At 37.2% G+C, this 13,152-nt stretch overlaps 1 long non-coding RNA gene across 2 annotated transcripts in view; it reads right to left on the minus strand.

Annotated features, from left to right (window-relative positions):
- The window catches only part of LOC106996838 (uncharacterized), a 165,453-nt gene extending 154,184 nt beyond the window's left edge, over nucleotides 1-11,269 (minus strand). For both annotated transcript variants that reach the window (XR_001442921.3, XR_001442922.2), the window contains exon 1: nucleotides 11,209-11,269. This is a non-coding gene — a long non-coding RNA (uncharacterized LOC106996838). The remainder of the gene's footprint in view (nucleotides 1-11,208) is intronic.
- Between the last annotated feature and the right edge of the window lie 1,883 nt (nucleotides 11,270-13,152).

The following is a 13,152-nucleotide window of genomic DNA, read 5'->3' on the forward strand; positions in this document are numbered from 1 at the left end:
GCAGGAGAATTGCTTGAACCCGGGAGGCGGAGGATGTAGTAAGCCGAGATCACGCCACTGCACTCCAGCCTGGGCAAAAAGAGTGAGACTGTGTCTCAAAAACAAAACAAAAAGCAGTCAACAAAGGGATCTCACTTCTTGATAGAAGAAACTCCAATGTTACATTGCAGAGGGCAAAGGAAGGAGTAAAGAATAGGGGTCCTTTTTGTAGTCTGCTCCTCTAGTAAAAAGCTAAATTCTGAGAAAACAGACTAAATATAGAAACACAAATTGTGAATCCAATGCAAAGAAAAAGTTGATTAAGTCATGAGTGAGTATCAAAAAAAAGACTAAGGTTTTCAAGTTCTTGAGGCATACATGTGAGATTCCTATCTGAAGTCCTTCATTTTCTAACTACGGAAACTTAAATAATGCATCAATAGGAATAAAAATACCTTGTGTCCTTTAAAATGTGGGTAATGCCTACGATTCCCTTCTTTGTTGTTGTGAGAATAAAGCAGGATTACTTTTTTAAAAGTTCTTTACAGAGGCTTCCCATTGCAGGTACTTCATGAGTGTCTAGAGTAATTCACTAACTTTATTAGGTAAACCCTGCTGTAGTTATTAGTGAATCACATTGTACAAACTAATGAACTAGAAAATAGAATCAAATAATCAATACAGTGGAAATAAGACTGAAGTTGAAGATATCTAGCCGGGATCATGGATTCTAGGTCTGTGCAACCTTAGGCAAGTCACAGTATTTCTCTAGACCTGTGTCGTTTCTAAGAAAATGATGCTTCTTCTTGGAGCTGAAATGTCATTCTGCTCTAAGAAAATTACAACCAAGAATGTTCCTTTCTCATTTTCATTTTCCAAATTGTATTTCTGCTTGCAAAACAATATTGTATTCTTGTATCAGAGAGTTTTAGGGCAAACGAAGATGATCAAGTGAATATTTGAGTGTTTGGGAAAGGAGTGGACCAGGGTGAGGAGACCCGAAATTATCACCCCAGTTGTTAAGTAGCTGAGAAGGACTCCAACATTATGAATATTTCTGGTTATCAGGCCTGTCTGAAGTTATTCCAAATAATTTTTGTTTTCAGTTACAGCGATGTGTGACTAATTGTTAGTGTGCATTCTTAATGAGCATATATCACATTTAAAAATAAAATATTACTTAAAAATGCTACAAATAAAATTACACAACTTTGAAGCTGAGTTCTATTAAGTAGCTGATTGTGTGAGTTATATAAGAATATGAGATATAACCTAATGTACTAATGCACCTTCTAGTATCTATCCTGCACTGCTCTGGTTAGCACCAGTGGCTCCAAATGACAAGAAAGTGTCATGACATCAAACAGCAGGGCAGAATTCCACCAAAGAATACTGAACACTTTTATTAGGAAAATAGGAAAAGGAAGAAAAAAAGAAAATAGTGGCAGTTTCTTTGGACAAAATCTGGGTAAAAATTACTACCCTCAGGGTAGAAATTTTCTTAAATTGGGAAATCATACCTCGAGCTGAGAGCTTGGCGTATTTGTTCACAAACCTATTAACTTCTCTATAGCTTCCCATTAAACATCACAAGTAGTTTATTCCCATATCATCTGGGCAGTGGGCCAGATTTTGCCTTGAATTTCTCATTCCTATATTTTCTTTGACTGTTTTACTGATCTTCATGAACTTTCTTTTTTCTTGTTTTTTTTTTTTTTTTGAGATGGAGTCTCACTCTGTCACCAATGCTGGAGTGCAGTGGTGCGATCTCAGCTCACTGCAACCTCCATCTCCCAGGTTGAAGTGATTCTCCTGCCTCAACCTCCCAAGTAGCTGAGATTACAGGTGCATACCACTGTGCCCAGCTAATTTTTGTATTTTCAGTAGAGACACCTTGAAACTATAAGTGAAGAGGTCACCTCAAAATATACAGAGTCAAAAACAGGCTTCTGAGGAGGTAAATGTGTTTTAAATAAGGAAATCTGCATTGTAACTTCAAAAATGTCATTCATTCAGAAGGTAAATCAACAGGAAAATAGACCTTGAACAAGACTCTTTTTCATGTCTATTTGAATAAGAATGCTATTGAATTTGCGGTGCTAATAAAATAGTTTAAAACTTATAGCATTATTTTCTGTATCCAAATAAGTGAAAATATTTTTTTAATATAATTTGGTATGGTTTATACTGAGTTAGCTTTGAGGATGCTAACACTCTCTAATACTTTTCCCCCAAATGTTGATATATTTGTATTTATTCTATATGAAACATTCAAATAGTGTTTTAAAATGATATCCATAGTGTCATCCAAAAACCTACCACAAAATGTTTTAGTCTTTATTATAATTTCAATTATGTGGAAGTTAAACATATGTGACTATAACACTTTTTTTAGATTGTGGTTTACAAAAAAAAAAAAAAAATCATTCCCCTGTTGAATAATTCAATAGGTTTATATTGGCAAAATCCATGTTCTGGTCACTTGGGTCCAGCCCCCATTAAGCCTGTAGTCCAGTGGAAGAAGAGTTCAGTAAACTCTTAAAACTGAAAACTTAACATGCAGTGTAATAGTCCTATGCTGGGGTCAACATAGTGTATTACAATTGCATATTGCGGAGTCCTCTTATTTGAACTCAGAGGGTCGGAGAATTTCCAGGGAAGGTAACATGGAAGGTAATATCTGACAAATCAGTAAAAATCAGCCAAAGAGATGGAACAGAATACTTCATCTCAGTAAGCATTATATACAAATGTATAGAGGTAATAACAAGAGTTGGCATTCTTTAAAGAAGTAAGAGTTCAATGAAACTAGAAGTTAGAATTCCTGAAAAGATGACACGGAGATTGGGAATAATAAATCTGGAGTGGTAAGCCGGGGTGTCATCATGGAAGTTCCTTTTTATCAAGTTAAAGAATTTGACCTTTCTTCTAAGAAGATTGGAATTCTACAGAAATGTTTTAAATAAGAAAGCAGCCTAGTTAGGTTCACATTTCAAAAAAATCATTTCAGTACAAATAGAGGATGATAGACAAATGAGAGCAGCAAAGACAGAGGCTGAGAAACTCATTTGGAGTCAGCTATAGTGGTTCTAGGTGACAGATACTATTGGCCTCAACTAGAATACCTGTAAGTGGGGATGGAGACAAGTAGCTGGAATCATCATATTTTTAGAAGATTAAATTGAGAGTGCTTCAGATTGGATGTAAAGGAGGGTGAGGATCAAGGGTTAAGGAAGCTAACTAGATTCGTGAGATCTGTAACAGTGATGGTTGATTCCTCAACTGAACTAGGAAACATACACTAAATATGGCAAGTGAAAGTAATGAGATCATTTGGTGGCATAGTAAGGTTTTCCTTCTGTAAGACTTCAAGTGAGATGGCTAGCAGAAATTTATGCATATGGATTATGAACAAAGTCCTTTTCAGGAACAAGATCTGAGCTAGAGATACAAACTTTGAGGTTGTCAGCAAGCAGATGGTAATTAAACATATGGGAGTAGATAATCTTACTCAGGGATGATATATAAAGGAATGATTCTCAAACTTTGGGGTCAGATTAATTACCCAGGAAACCCAATAAAATTCAAAATCCTGGGTACCAACTCCAGAGTGTTTCATTGAGTAGGTGTAGAATGTAGTTCCCAAATCTGCCTTGTTGAAAACCAGAGCCTCACCCAATGGTTCTGGTAGAGATGATGTTGTGACACCACTCTGAAATATAATGAGAAGAGGATCTTGCATAGTGTCCTGAGTAGTATCGGAACGTAAGCGATGGACAAAGAAAAAGGAACCCAGAAAGAAGACTGCAAAAAAGCAAGCAGAGGTATTGAAGGAAAACCAGGAGAATAAAACATTACAAATTCTGTAAGAAAATAGTGGGTACAAGAGTGGTGAACAGGGTCAGAGTGCTGAGAGAGAAAGTAAAGATAAAGGCTAAAAACACCCACTGGATGTAACAAAAAGGAGGTCATCACAAAGTTGGCAAGAACAATTTTGGTAGAATTATGTGGGCTGAAGCCAGATTGCAGTGGGCTGAGGGTTGAATATGAGATGAGGATAAAGAGACAAGAAGCAGAGGCAAAATGTTATAAAAGAAGTTGGGACTAGAAGGGCAGGAAGTCACTGCAGCAGAATGTGGACTGAAGGGTGAGATGTTTTTAGTAGAGAAACGACTCGAGTGAATGTGCTATCTCATACCTGAAGCACTCCATCCTTAATTTCATTTTAAAGTTTTTGTAAACAGATTCATTGAAGTATAATCTACATATTATAAAATTCATCTGTTTAAAGTATACAATTCAATTTTTTTTTTTTTTTTTTTGAGACGGAGTCTCACTTTGTCACCCAGGCTGGAGGGCAGTGGTGCCGTCTTGGCTCACTGCAACCTCCGTCTCCCGAGTTCAAGCAATTCTCCTGCCTCAGCCTCCCAAGTAGCTGGGATTACAGGCATGTGCCACCACGTCTGGCTAATTTTTTGGTATTTGTAGTAGAGATGGGGTTTCACTATATTGACCAGGCTGGTCTCAAACTCCTGAGTTTGTGGTCCACCCACTTTGACCTCCCAAAGTGCTGGGATTACAGTGCCACGCCTGGCAATTCGATGATTTTTAATAAAATTACAGAGCATACAAGCATTGCCACAATGTAGTATTAAAGGATTTTCATTGCTCCATATTCCATACACCCATTTACTGTTAATCCACATTCCTACATTCTGCCCCAGGCAAATACACATGCATTGTGTGTCTCTACAGATTTACCTATTCTATACATTTCATAGAAGCCATACAACATGTGGGTTCTTTTGTGTCAGAGTTCGTTTGCTTAGTGTATTGTTGGAGAGGTTCCCTCCTGTTGTAACATATATCAGTGCTTTATTACTTTTATATTGCTGCCTTATATTCCATTTTATGGATAGAGCACATTTTATATATCCATACTTCAATAGATGGACATCTGGATAACTTCCCCTTTTTGACCATCATTCGTGAATGATACTGCTATGAATAGTCACATGAAAATCTTTAAGCATAGGTTTTCATTGCTCCAGGATAGTTATCTAGGAGTCTGATTGCTGGGTTGTATGTTAAGTTCGGGTTGAACTTTCTCAGAAATGGTCCAACTTCTTTCCAACGTGGCTGCAACATTTTACATTCACGCTCTTTCATCTCTGCCCTAATAAGCACATATTCACTTGCCTTTATAACTGCATTCATTTAATTATCCTGAAGGAAACAGAACTGTGCCCTTTTGGATATTGGGGAGCAAAGTAAGGTGCTGCTTTGGGTTCTGTACATTATGGTTAGGCCAGAAATGATGGAAATATGAATTAGCACCAGTCTGCCCCCTAGTGGTGGTCTAGACTGCTGTGCTGTCAACCTAAATCCATGGGGCCAAACTTCCGAGCAATCTACTCTTTCCTTCACACCCTCTGTCACCCTACCTCCATCTTTTCTTGCAAAGACTAAACAGTGGATATGCTCAAACAAATTTAGAAAGTGTATAGTGCGGTGCAGTGGTTCACAAGTATCAGTCTACTAGTCATATCTACCAGAGATATGGACACCTACTCTCATGTGTTTAAGCATCACCTGCTGGGGGACTTGAGCAAAGTTACTGAACTTCATGTAGTAAGCTCAGTTGTTTCTGTAACTCTACAATGAGGATTATGATAACACCAGGCTTAGTTATACTGCAATGATTCAATGAAATTTCATAGGTAAAACACCTAACACAGTTAAACCTAGAGTTAGCATTCAAGAAAAAGTAAGTGTTCCTATTTTACGATAGTAAAAGTGGTCACAAGAGTAGTCAAATGCTACAATGACATTCTATTTATAAAATTGTTTTTTTTTACCTGTTCTCATTTGCTTATATCTTGTGTTTATGCTCTCTATTTAAAAGTAAAACATCTTTGAATTTAGAACTACTGTTGACTGAATTTATTTGACAGTCTACAGTGTACTGTAGACAATTTATTTGATATTGATAAAAATCACAAAAGTAACAATGATACTGCCCTTCATTATTTTATAGTAACAATATATCAAGAGATTTGCTAAAGTCTTCTTGTATGTAAAATTTAATGCAGAAAACATTTTTATAAGGTAGGTAAAGATCTCAGATAGTCTGTGTTGGAGAAAATATTTCAGCCACATCTTTCTCGCTGCACCCATGTTCACTAGCTGTTGTGCGGCCAGTGCCCATGGAAATGACAATATCAATTACAGCTGGTTGATAATTGAGACATATATAGGCTAGAATGAGCTTTTGTTGCTCTTTTGTCAAAGAGAAAAAGTAAGACCAGAAATGGCCTGAATTTGATGATTACTGCAGTCTGCAATTCAGCAATTCAAGATAGTTGCACTCTCCTTCCCAATCCACCCTAACACCTGCTTACTTTTCCCCATTGATAGCTAAAGTTTGCTCCCCCAAATAGCCAAAGGTTAATTGGAAATTTTATCCTTGTAAAGTAAGTGCATAGGCCTTCTTTTGTTTTTCTCTTAACAGTGCTGCAGACTGTTTAGAATTTATTCTCTGATGGCAGTTGTTAAGTTACCTCTTTTAATGGCTGTTTTATAACTTTAAAAGGAAAATTGTTTCCAGGGAAGAGAGCATGCCTCCAATACAGAAATCAGGTATTTAGGGGGATGAACCATCTAATAAAACACTTTGGACAGCCCATCATAGTGTTCAGACACACAGTTCTAGAAGAGAAATAAGAAAGCATTTCTTTGGCCAAATGTGATCTGAACCATCCTGGGTTTTGCCTCACATACTGTGAGAGACATTTATTCTCTTGACTATTCAATTATTTTGCCAGGGAGATGTGGGAATTAAAGTAGCAGCAATCATGATAACATGTATGTTAAGCATCAAAATACTTGCACTGAACAGACAGAGTTGCCAGTTGTATTTTCAACTTGGGTTTACATATGGAAAATATTATTACTATTTCCTTCAATGTCATCCATTTTTAATGGCTCCTATTCCATCCAAATTTTAAGCTGTAAATATAGTCTAGTATTTGAAAAGAAAATCTCAGTAGTCCTAATGCCAGAGGCTGTAACTAGTTTGTTTGCCAGCAAAATTTGTCTTTAGTTTACATGTATCTAGATGCTTGATTATATGTCCCCAAATCCAGTCATAATTTAGCCCAGAATTTTCGACTAACAGAACCTAAGTGTAGATATATTTGTTTGTCTCATACATTTTAAAAAAAGGAATCTGTGAGCAAGCCTTTAAATATCAAGAGATTCCACAATCTGTATTTGGGATTCTCTTCATAAATAAAAGATTTTAAAATGCTTTCTTATCCCTGAGTAGGACACTGGACAAATAATGCATACTTACACTCTACTATTTGATATTTGTCCAAGACCTCCCAAACACCTTTGGTTTTTGCTTAATATTAGTCGATATTTAATCTACTGAAATATTTTAGTCCGTCTTTTTTTTCCCCCTGTAGAAAATTGACTCTAAATTTAAAGCAGCCTTTCTAATGCAATCTGAGCCAAAAGGTATAATTCACTTTAAAGTAATCTGAGGGCAAGCTTAGAAGTGTGTAGGTAGTAGGGCAAACATTTATTTAATTTCCTATACTACTATAGAAACGATAATAACTAACAAACATTAAATACTTATTCTATGTCAGGTGCTGAGGTTTACGTACATTATCTGGTGTAATTATCACAACAGGCCATAAAGTAGGTGCTAAATGCTATTATTAGTTTAACAGCAATAACAAAAAAAATTCTAAACCTCAGAGCAGTTATGTACATTGCCTATGGTAAGGGACTGAGCTAGGACTATCTTCTCTCTAAAACTCACTTCCTCATCACTCACTCTCTTACTCTGTCTTACCTTGACATTACATTCTAAAGTATTTTTAAAAATATATTTAGGTTCAGCACACGCCGGTTATTCCAGCACTTTGAGGGGCCAAGGCAGGTGGATCCCTTGAGGCCAGGAGTTCAAGACCAGTCTGGCCAACATGGCGAAACCCCATCTCAACTAAAAATGCAAGAATTAGCTGGGTGTGGTAGTGCACGCCTGTAATCTCAGCTACTCAGGAGACTGAGGCTGGAGAATCACTTGAACCCGGGAGGCAGAGGATACGGTGAGCTGAGATCGCACCATTGCTTTTCAGCCTGGGCGACAGAGGGAGACACTGTTTACAAATAAATAAATAAATAAATGTTTATTTTAAATATAAGTAATTAAAAACATAAAGCTACCTAAAAATGCATATTTATATAAATAAATATTCATCTTCATACTTAATAAAATGCTCACGGAACTCTGTGCTCCTCATCACACCTTTTGGGTCACAGAGGGTCCTCTTTTTATGAATGGCCCATCAAAGCGGTCAGTGTTAGGTAGCATTCTTTCCCAGTATTTTCCTTTTTTTTTTTTTTTTTGCTACTGTAAATGAATTATGTATGAACCCTCAAGTAATTAGCAAAGACGTTGTTGTTCAGCTGAATTTTAAACTAATTAATCTGACCTAATTCCTGTCAAAAATAATTAGGATAAAATATGTCCTCCCTAAGCAACTCTTTGAAGCTGAGACGCTAAAGCACAGTACCTCCTGTGTATGCACTGCTCTAAAATTGAGAGGGCCATTTATTTAAGTTTTAAAGGAAATGCTAAAATGCTACCTTGTGAATTGCCACCTGGGCATCATCTCCTCCTCCTTGGTTTCTATATTCAAATAAAGAAAAGAAGTTGAACTAGCAATGGGACTGTAACATGAGTGGTCTCAATGAGCCCTTCACATCACGTGGTTTGCAATTAAAACATCCAAACTGGTTAATTTCTCCTCTTCCAAAAGGCTTCCTGCTGAATATGTGTGCCGTGTGCCCCGTGCCCCGTTTCTCAGCCCCTTCACTCCTTTTTTTTTTTTTTTTTGAGACACAGTCTTGCTCTTGTCCCTTAGGCCAGAGTGCAGTGGTATGATCTCAGCTCACTGCAACCTCCACCTCCCCAGTTCAAGCAATTCTCTTGTCTCAGCCTCCTGAGTATCTGGAACTACAGGTGCTTGCCACCATGCCAGGCTAATTTTTTTTTTTTTTTTTTTTTTTTTGTATTTTTAGTAAGGACGGGGTTTCACCATATCACTCAGGCTGGTCTCGAACTCCTGACCTCAGGTGATCTGCCTGCTTCAACCTTCCAAAGTGCTGGGATTACTGGCAGGAGCCACCACACCTGGCCCACTTTTCTTAATATAAAATTGATTAAGCTGTCTTCTGTCTCCCCATCCCCTACCTGCCCCAAATAACATTTTAAAATATCCTTAGTGATATAATGAATTGGGAAAGTGTCTCATGTAATAACTAAGTCCTAAGCTATATATTTCTAGAAAAAAATAATTTAGGAAAAGCAAATAAGCAAGCTTTACCCATAGCTGCAGCTGGTCAACAAGTTGAGATGATCATGGGTTGCAGCAACTGTGGAGGTTTGTATATGCTGGTGTTTGCCCAAAGCCTTCACTACTGCCCTGTCATTCTATAGCAGCCTCTTCTGCGTGCCCCCTAACCTTGCTCTCGAACATATTATGGAGCTCTTGGGAGAGGAGCGCATTGTGGAGTATATCTGTCACATCCCCAAGCAGTTCAGAGTTAATAATTTCCTTATTAAACCTATGAACCCTCCATGTTTTCTAGTCCTCCCTCCCCAACCCCCTTCCAAGTTAGTTTCTAGGCAACCAATAAGCGCTGAATTACATTAAGCTCTTTATTTCAAGGCTGCAGTTCAGAATTTTGCTGCATATTTGTTGGCTCATTTATAGAGACCGCAGCATAAAATTCATTAATTCTGTCTGATCTGCAGTACATTAGTGATTTGGTTAGAACCACATCACCTGTACCTGTTTATCATGTTTAAATCACTCAGTGCCATGATGTTCTTCTTTATGTAGCTTATGCCAAAGATATTGTGAGCTCTAATTTGAAATCACAGAAGCAAGAATTTCCACAATTCCCAGTTCTTGGTTATCTTTCAGCACCTTGAGATAGTCTTTTATGAAATTAGAAATTTCAAAATCTCCTTTTTTGAATGACCGAAATGTCTAACAGCTGACTATTAGTAAGAAAGATCAGAAATGTAAGGTTCAGGAATAGCCTGAAATGCAGTAAGCATTTGCAAAAGGGAGGATATTGTTTGCTTTAACAAACTGAAATTTTGGTGTGAAAGAGAAGCAAGCCTTTGGAAATATTCCTTTGTTGGTATGAGTCAAGGAATTGAGGTTGTAATTTCAAATTTTACCAAGGACAGTGTGAGAATGAAGATTAATCTTCCGGCAGAGCTGTTCTCTGTTTTGAATGTTGAATGGTTTGAGATATTCTCTCGAAAACTCTGAGCAAGCACTCTCTCTTTCTATGTGACATTTATAAACAGATCTGGTAAGTCTCTAAGTGTATAATATATTAAGGTCCTCACAATTGATCAAAAATATGAATTAAATATTTGTTCGCTCTGTAGTTTCTTAAAACACAAAGCAGTAATCTACACTGGCCACACTAAAATGGTGACTTTGAGAAGACAAAGTAAAATCCTTTTAAAACTCGAACTTGAATCTAATCTCTTTCCTTTCACCTGCTTATAATGTAGCTGAGGCAGGTGTGTGTGGTGTATAGAGCTGTAGAAATAAACTAATTGAATAGTCTTGTGGCATAGAGAGCCAGCTGTCCACCAGAGTTGCATGGTAGAAAAACCTTCTAGGAGACCCTACTGTCAAGAAGGAGTGGCCCAGATTAGACAGGGACTGCATCTCCCAGAGGACTTTGCATCTAGAGTTGCCACTTACTGGATTTGCTTCATAAAATATGAGCAGAAGGGAGGTATGCCATTTCCAGGCGTGGCCTACAAGATCTTCTGTATGATCTCCCATGTGACTGCCTCTCTCTCTTATTTTTTTTTTTATTTTACATTCTTTTATATCAATAGTTTTTGGAGTACAGTTTTTGGAGGCATGGAAAAGTTCTTTAGTGGTGATTTCTGAGATTTTAGTGCACCCATCCTCTGAGCAGTATACTCCCATATGTCTCTTTCTTCCCCCTCTGCCCATTGGATATCAGTAACCTCTCAAGCTGGGGAAAAGTGAGAAGTTTTGTCAAAGCCCCCGTCACCAGCGACTGCATGGAGTATCACCTGTCTAGATCCCTGACAATAAAACTATTGTTTATCACTGAGAATTTGGGTATATCTGTTTCAACAGCTCGTTTTACCTTGACTTCTACACGTGCCATGCGTGAGTCACAAGACAGGATGACTTCAATCAGTAGAACCACAAATATTCTTGACTGCTTACTATGTGCCTTGCAATGCAGATTCCAAGGATTCTATGGTAACCAGACAAGAATGGCATCTTAAAGTAGCAGGAAAAAAATGGACACACTTCAAACTATTGCAATCAATCTGTTAATTATATACATGTAATGAAATGCAAAATAGAAATGTAGTACCTATAGAGCATATAATACAGTAAGATTTAAACTACTCTGGGGTTGAAAAATATTTTCATTCATTAATACTTAATATTATTATTTCCGAATGTTAGTTCGGATGAAAATAAATCTGGATTTCATGTTAATAGAGAGCTGAGTCCAGAGTAGACTAGTAGAATCAGTAGGTTAAATTGTTTCTTCCTTTCCTCCCCCAACACCCAGGAATCAGGATGCAACTATAAACCATTTCTTAAATAGTTTTTTTTTTTTTTTCCTTTGGAAAAAGGAGGCTGGGTGCAGTGGCTCACATCTGTAATCCCAGCACTTGGGGAGGCCGAGGCCGGTAAATCATTTGAGGTTAGGAGTTCGAGACTAGCCTGGCCAACATGGTGAAACCTCATCTCTATGAAAAATAGAAAACTTAGTTGGGCATGGTGGTGCATGCCTGTAATCCCAGCTAATCTGGAGGCTGAGGCAGGAGTCACTTGAACCCAGGAAGTGGAGGTTGCAGTGAGCCAAGATTGTGCCACTGCACTCCAGTCTGTGCAACAGAGTGAGACTCCATCTCAAAAAAAAAAAAAAAAAAAAAAAGAAAAGAAAAGGAAAGCACTTAGGAAACATTTCACTTAATCCTTTCATAGATGAGGAGGAGAAATGTATTTTCCGAGCTTATAATGCCTTCCATTTTAATATATGGAACATTTAGTGTGGGCCAGGAACTATGCTAGTTACTATTTTTTATTGTAAAATGTAATAGACATATAGATTAGTACACCATAAAATATAGGTCAGTGATTTGTCCCCTGAAAAACAGAACACTCATGTAATGTACCTAAATCAAAATCTGATAATCACCTGCTCCTGAGAATCACTAAACAGCCTAGCCCAATTCCAGCTACCTTTCTCCCCACCTACTACCTTTCCTTTTATGGTCATGGCTACTATCTCCCTTTATAGTTTTACTACATTACCATGTATCCAAAAATACTGGGCTTTATTATTTTTTGAAGTTTAAATACATTGAATCTTAATACTATATATTCTTGTATGTCTGTCTTCCTTAACTCTACATTTGTGGTTTTCATTCAAGCTCTTGTTTGTAGCATTCCTTGGGTCTTTCACATTCTATCCTATAAACATATCACAATGTATTTCATTGTATGGACATTATACAATGTATCTAGTTTAGTATGAAAGATATATAGTTGTTTGTTATGAATAGCAGGATTCTACATAATCTTACACCAGCTTCTTGACACACAGGTGCATGCATGTACTTCCAGTTCCTAATTTTCAGACTTTGGTATTATGTTATAGCAGGCACCCATGCCTCTGTACCATTCTCCAAAGTTATTTTCTTATTTTAAAAAGTTGGGAATGGAGGGCTGGTATAAAGTAATAGAGTCAGATATACTACACTGGCCGTCTGGTTACAGTACCACAGACGTTTAGTTCAATATTTAATGGGCGAAGCTGAGTTCCATCCAGTATCATTGAAACAAATGACTGGAGAAAACAGATGATCGGTATCCTTTTTGGAATGCCATTACTCATTTTTTTATTTGTTTAACCATTTTTAACATGGGGAAGATGAGTGTGTTCTTGCTTTCAAGTTTGATTTTACTATTTTTAATGAATTTTTTTCTGACTTTTTGGTCAAGCCAAGTTTTTTCCACATCATAGCATAAGCTGTTCCCTTTGCCTGGAATGTTCTTATTTTAAAGC

This window comes from Macaca mulatta, chromosome 2 (genome assembly GCF_049350105.2).
Source record: "Macaca mulatta isolate MMU2019108-1 chromosome 2, T2T-MMU8v2.0, whole genome shotgun sequence".
Classification (NCBI taxonomy): Eukaryota; Metazoa; Chordata; class Mammalia; order Primates; family Cercopithecidae; genus Macaca; species Macaca mulatta.